General features: G+C 36.3%; 1 long non-coding RNA gene across 1 annotated transcript in view; it reads left to right on the forward strand.

Annotated features, from left to right (window-relative positions):
- LOC107681437 (uncharacterized) overlaps positions 1-7448 on the forward strand; it is a 17357-nt gene that overhangs the window by 3083 nt on the left and 6826 nt on the right. The window contains exon 2 of the long non-coding RNA XR_001633250.1: positions 2666-2671. This is a non-coding gene — a long non-coding RNA (uncharacterized LOC107681437). The remainder of the gene's footprint in view (positions 1-2665; positions 2672-7448) is intronic.

Raw genomic sequence — 7448 nt, forward strand, 5'->3', positions numbered from 1 at the left:
TACTATGCTGTCATATTCTTTAAAATGGGGATAAGTCTCTTTTAGCCTGTAATGTTTATGTATGTGTGTTCTTGTTTATATGACTTATCAGGATGCAAATTTCTGTAATGACGTGGGTATTACACTGATATAACAACGTAAATGTGTTTATGATGGAATTTCTTGAGTCGTCATAATTCAAATTGCTTACAAACAATATTTAATTAAAAATGTAAGCATATGCAGAGATTTTTGTGTGACGGGCAGGTGTTTGTACAGTACAAAATCATTACGGCTATGGAGCGTCCCCAGAAAACATAAAAAACAACGTGTGTGTGTGTGTGTGTGTGTGTTGAGACTTGCAAAATCTGTGGGTGAATAAAGAAATAACAAATGTAACTAAAAGAACATAAAATGGATATTAAAATATTTAAATGATATGAATAGTAAAGATAATTTTAACATCAAACATATATATAGCCGTAGGTTAAAGATAGTTTATTAGTTTTTTTAAGCAGATGTGATTTTGAGCGGTGACAGAGAACTTAGGAATGTGTAGATTACAACTGTAACAAAAGACAATATTTACATCGTCACGGATCTGAAACATGTGTACAAACACCTAGTAGGGCCTACTACTGTTTTTTTACATAACATAATGGTTTGTTCGAACTCCGTGAGAACATCTGTTTAAACAGATCGACATTGTGAAATAAAACATAACCAAATTTTTAAAAAATGATGAATAAAGGTTAATTAATATTTAAAATAGATGTGATATTAGCTAAACGCATTTTAAACCCCGTTTGAGACGGAAATTAGATACGATGATCAAAAACGAACTATTGCTCCACACTATGACTGCGTAGACCACTAAGCCATTGTAGACCATGTAAGCATACCATGCTTAAAATAGGAAACTTAGTTAAAATATAAAAAGACCCGCTGGACATCAGATGAATAGGGAATCTGTTTATTTAAACATTAAAGTAATATCACTCTTTGAGATAGATGTAGTGCATTTAAAACTTTTGCCAAACTTATCCACTTTCTCTCGGACCGAAATGACAGGAGCGGTGGGGGCTCGACACACACAGCCATGAGCACACTCACGCAGGCGGAGGGAGAGAGAGAGAGAGAGGGTGAGGGGGGAGAGAGAGAAATACAGATGATCTCAAACTTAAACCAAGCACAATTTTGGGAAACATTTCATTCATGGAACGGTCATCATCACTTCCAAAATAATGTAAGGGTTTATATTATTTACTATTTATATTTTTTATTTTAAATAAAGACACTTATGGACACTTAAAAAAACACTTAAACACTTATGGACACTTAAAGCTTTAAGCTTTAAAACTACTTTAAACTTTAAACTACTTTTTCTATTTCAGACTGAAAACCATCAAACTTAAAATTTATAAATCTTTTGAAACATAAAAACTTTTAAACTTTTTCAAACTTTCTGGTCAGGATTTCTCAAGCCAACTTAAAGTTTGTCTTGAACTTTTTTTTCTAGTCACTTGCCACATATAGTGTAGCTTTCTCTGTCAGCGATGAAGGATTCACATGTGATAAATGCAAGGAAACACTTAGGCTGACAGAGAAGATTTCAGAACTAGAGACATGCATCCAAAATTTACTTGAGCACAGTAAGAATATGAGGGCCTTAGATATGGCTTTGGATGGGACTAACTTAGCGAATCATGTACATTGTTCGGTTCCAGAGCCCCCGCAAGAGGGTGGCTGGGTGACAGTGAGTCACCCATAGTCAAGGGACAAAACACCACTCTTCCTTTCCAATCAAAACCTTAAACAGTTTCTCCCCACTCAGTAATGCACCCACTGAGAAACCTGATGAAAGTGCCCTAGTTATTGGCAATCCTTTTGTATGGAATGTGAAAATAAAGAGGTTGTTTCTATAAAGTGGGGCAATTCCAACTTTGCAAGGACAGTCTGGCGCTTCTGACTCACAGCCTGTAAGTACGTTTTCATATTTAAAGAATTTGCCACTGATGATTCAAACGCGAGTTTTGAGCAGTGTAGAGTAGCGCTTGTTGTTTGTCGTTTCTCCGATCACAAATGCAGACATGGTTTTATGTTTATGGGGCGCGAGATACGCAATGCAACGCGTAATAAGACAGTATACGTCATTATAATCCGTAATTGTGTCCTCACTGGATGCAACAAATGCCTCGTTTGTAATGGGTTTTATTGGTTTTGTCTCGTCACTCCGAGACACGGCATCACAGTATGGTAAGGGACATAACATTTCCGTCACACGCTTGAGGTATTCAGCCAATCACAACGCACTGGATAGCTGGCCAATCAGTGTACACCTCGCTTTTCAGAACGATGAGCTTTGTAAAAATCGACGCGTTTCAGAAAGGCGGGGCATAGAGGAGCAACAATAACGTACAGTATGTGGAAAATAATGTGTTTTTTTAACCTTAAACCACATAAACACATTGCATTACACCAAATACACCAAATAATGTTCGTTTTAGCAACGTCATATGACCCCTTAAAAGATTGTTATTCACGTTGGCACTAATGATGTTCGACTTCGCCAGACGGAGAGCACTAAAAATAACATTAAAGAGATGTGTGAACTTAAAAGTACAATGTCAGACACTGTAATATGCTCTGGTCCCCTCCCTGCTTACCGTGGTGACGAGATACATAGCAAACTGTCATCACTCAATGGCTGGATGTCTAAAGTGGTTCCCGCAGAATAACATTGGTTTCATAAACAGTTGGACTAGTTTTTGGGGCAGACCTGACCTGCTGAAAATAGATGGTCTTCATCCCTCCAAGGGTGGTGCCACTCTTCTCTATGGCACAGTCTTAGAGTTTTTACTTGACTAACTGGGGCCCAAGTCAGGAAGTAGACAGACTGGCAAGCCGACCGTCTGCTAGCCACCTCCCCTCACAGAAGTCAGGTCATTCTCAGCACAACTCATTCACCTAGATATCATACTATAGAGACTGTTTCTGTTTCCTGAACTAGCAAAAAAAAAAACTATTTAAGGGTAACAATTTAATTGATGTTCAACAAATAAAAAACAGATATAATACAGATAAACAAATGATAAAGCTTAGCTTAATGAAAATATTAGATCCCTTTCTACAATAGCACCAAGATTTCTGCTGCATCCAAAAGTTAAAGTAGGATGTGTTGATACAATTTATAGCAATATTTTCAATATTTCTCAGAGGTCTGGTTTAAAGTATAATTCGTTTAAAGTAATGGTGCTTCATTATGTAAATGTAAATATAATATTATCCAGAGAAACAAGTGTTAATGATAAGTCCCCTATGACATTTGTATTGGCTACTGTATACATGCCACCAGGGCACCATACAGACTTTATCAAATAATTTGCAGGTTTTCTATCCGAGTTAGTGCTGGCTGCAGATAAAGTCTTAATCGTTGGTGATTTGAATATCCATGCTGATAATGAAAAAGATGAACTGGTATCAGCATTTATAGACATTCTGAACTCCACTGGGGTTAGACAACACGTGTCAGGGCCTACTCATTGTCGTAATCATACTTTAGATTTAATACTATCACATGGAATTGATGTTAATGGTGTTGAAATCCTGCAGCAGAGCGGTGATATCTCAGATCATTATCTAGTCTTGTGCATACTCAATATAGCTAAAACTGCAAAGTCAACTCTTGTTACAAATGTAACCTTGACCAACTTAATGAGTTCACAAGTAATCAATATATGAATAAACCAGCAGTCAAAACGGTATTTGTTGCAGAGGCTTTTACACAGCAGCTTTATTAAAAATAAACTTTGTTCAACAAGTATAAAAATAGAAACAGGTAGTAACACAAAACACAATTAACATTTAACCCAGGCAATACACTGAAGAATAGGTGGGTAAGAAAAATAATAACTCTTCAAGCCTTAAAATTAACATCACTAAATTAGGGGTGACCCAGAATAGTCAAAGATGTGTTGCTTCTATAGGAGGAGCCTGATTCGACTCCCAATCTCACAGTCGAATATTCGCTGAAGTATTATGATCATGCCATTTTGGTTATATGTCTGATTCAGGCTCAATGTCTGATTTCACATAGAACTACCGGTTTTCTCCCAATAAGTCAATATTCAGCCTATTCTGTTAATGCTGTAAATAAGAATCTGAAAAGAAAGAAGCTTTAAATAAATATTTTAACATGCATGAATAAATCCAACCACCCCTATACGTAGATTTAAGTTTCACTTTCCATAATCCGTGACTGACAGAGGAGCATCTTGGCGCATTGATTTAACTTTAACAAGACTCAAACTGACACAGGCAGAGTGAAAGACTGGATTTTTTCCATCAGGTAGGGTACAAGTGATTTCAAAACATTTCAGCCGGTTTATATATATCATGTACATATTATTTATCTCGCATAAGATGCATTTGGTTGAGTTACGCTGCAGTAAAACACTTCATCTTTTCAGCGCGCAGCGCGAGCAGGACAAACAACAATGCAGAATTGTATTAATGACTGGGACTGTCATATACATACCATTATAATGAGAACACTATTATAATAAAACGCTGTGAATTTTTAGAGTTTAGTTGCTGTGATTCTGCACGTTGTTGCGTTAAGAACATGTCCACAAATGGAGTTCATTTAGAGCCGCGCAGACATTTTCACTTCTGCATTTGGGGCATTTTGTGCAGATAGCCTATAAGTCGTAATATTAACGTTATGTTGTATAAATAATGAAGCGTATTTTATATGAGATAAATTAGTTAAATCCCATTGATTAAAAACATGCTATCATATGCTTCATTCTACTGGTCATATTCAGCACGCGCAGCTCAAAACAGAAATGCAGAACATTAATAACTACTGTCATATACATAACGTTATAATGAGAGCACTGTTGTAAAAAAAATTTGTGAATTCTTAGGGTTTTGCTGACGTTTAATGTTAACTATCTTTTAATCAAAACATAAAACATTATTTACCCCGTTTGTATCTGCGAGGCGTCTGTTACACATTTTCCCTGTGTGTTAACATCAGTAATTATGACTGTCGAATGTCTGACTTGACTCTTGGTAATGTATTTCCCCCCGTCCCAAACATATGATTCGACTATCAGCTGATTATCGGCAAGATTAGAAAATTCTGATTTGACTATGTAAATCCTTATAAATTAATTATCAAATGTTTATTTGTGGTGGAACGGTGTACATGAACCTTGCATTTAAATCAAAGAAACAATTTTAAAAAATCTTCAGTAAAAGAGAAGTTTCTAATGTGAAACAAATTAGATAGACCTAAAACAGGTTAGAGCTCATTCTGACATTATTATGAATTTTTAGTAGCACATCTGATTTGAGAATATTAAATAGCTGTTTCAAGTCGAATTCACAAATGAACCATTCAATCTTTCTTTTGCCATCACCGCAAAGCACACAATCAAAAAATTAGAAGCTTTTTTTTTCATAACCAAGCTGTGAAAATTAAAAAAAGAGAAAAGCCATTGTGTGGTGCTTTGTACAGGCACTGCCATAGCTCCAAAGAATGCAATAATATCTCAACCTGTCCAAATAATTTTGGGAAAAAAGATGCAAATCTTTGCCAAACAACTGACATATTTATACTAAATCTTATATAATATCATTAGACTTTTTTGGTGTTAGTGGGTGTTCAACCACACTCTGCATCCTTGTTCAGTATCATCTGCCTTTGCCTGAAATGCCATTCATACAAGTGTCAACAGGGTGAGTAGAAAAGGTAGTAGAATGTTTTTGACTAGCTAGAAGACAAAACATCCTAGATCCATGGGGGATAAATCTAAGACATTGTCTATTTTTCAGCCTTTTGTGATGCTGCTTTCTTGGGACTCTTTTATTTGTGTTAAGATTAAATTCCACACTTTCAAATGTTTTCACTCTTCTGTCTGTTATAGGTCACTGACCTAGGTAGGGCTCAGATAAAAGATATCCATCATATCAAATGATCAAAGATATCCAGAGAAAGTTGGTGGACTTCTTTTGGTCAGGCCAGCACTGGATTCCTGGGCCTACTTTGTATTTGTCAACTCAAGAAGGAAGACAAGATCTTGTAGACATCGGAAGTCAGATCAATATCTTTCGTCTTCAAGCTTTAAATAGACTGTTGTATGTAGAAGAGATCGAGTGGAGTAATGTGGCATGTGTTTTGCTGAGAAGGACATCAAGTCTTGGATATGATAAGCAATCATTTTTAATTAGAATAAATGAACTGGACTTGAGCAATTTGACTCCATTCTATTGCTCCATGCCACAAGCATGGAATATTACATTTTTTCTGTAAGCAGAGGATCTGAACAAGAAGAATGGATTATGGAGGAACCTTTGTTTCACAATTAATTTATTCAGACCAAATGTTTCTCTTCAGGAAGTTTGAGAAACTGTCTGATTAGAGCTGGATGTACCAAAGTAAAGCATCTTAGAGATGCCAATGGGTGGAAAACTGTGGAATCATTACAGAACACTGGAATAAATTCTGTTGTCATCCTGTCTCAAATACTGAAGGAAGTGCATGCAGCTTTGCAGGAGTCTGCAGAGAATTGTTAGGACTTCAGCAAGTGCAAGAGAAGGGGGAAAAATTATATATATATATATAGTTTCCATTGATTTCTGTGTCTGCTGTGGCAAAGGAGGAATACAGGAAGAAAGCGGCATGATTTTGACTTTTAAAACATCTGAATTGGGGAATTTTCAGGACAATAGAAAAAAAAAATCCATTATATTCTGTGTGCGTCAAAATGTCTCTTTGGCATGTTCTGAAAAAGACTTGGAGGTGGTCAGAATTGTTTGGGCCAGACTTCAGAGGATGCTGGAGATCTCTGTACAAGTCTCCTATATAGAAACGTACAGCAGATTTACAGTGGAGACTAATTCATGGTATTATAGCTGCAAACACACACGTGGTGCACCTGAATCCAGCAGTTGGAAAACATTATCTTTTTTGCAGAATAGTAGAAACAGTGGCTCATTTATTTATTCAGTGTGGGAGGTTAGGAGGTCTTTTTGGTGTTTTAAAAAGTTGGTTTGAAGGCTTTGGAGTAGAATTGTCTTATAAAGTTTTTATTAGTGGTCCGAAATATAATTCCCAGGAACAAAGAAAATTGTGTTTATTAAAGGGGTCATGTGATGCTGCTAAAAAGAACATTATTTGGTGTATTTGGTGTAATGAAATGTGTTTATGCAGTTTAAGGTTCAAAAAACACATTATTTTCCACATACTGTACATTATTGTTTCTCCTCTATGCCCCGCTCATCGGTCTGAAAAAGCGTGTGACGGAAATGTTACGTCCCTTACCATATTGTGATGATGCCCTGTCAGGCCGGAGTGATGATTCAAAAACATGAAAACCCATTATAAACGAGGCATTCGTTGCATCCAGTGGGGACATAATTATGGATTATAATGACTTATACTGTCTTTTTACGCGTTGCGT

This window comes from Sinocyclocheilus anshuiensis, unplaced genomic scaffold (assembly GCF_001515605.1).
Source record: "Sinocyclocheilus anshuiensis isolate Anshui unplaced genomic scaffold, SAMN03320099.WGS_v1.1 scaffold2612, whole genome shotgun sequence".
Classification (NCBI taxonomy): Eukaryota; Metazoa; Chordata; class Actinopteri; order Cypriniformes; family Cyprinidae; genus Sinocyclocheilus; species Sinocyclocheilus anshuiensis.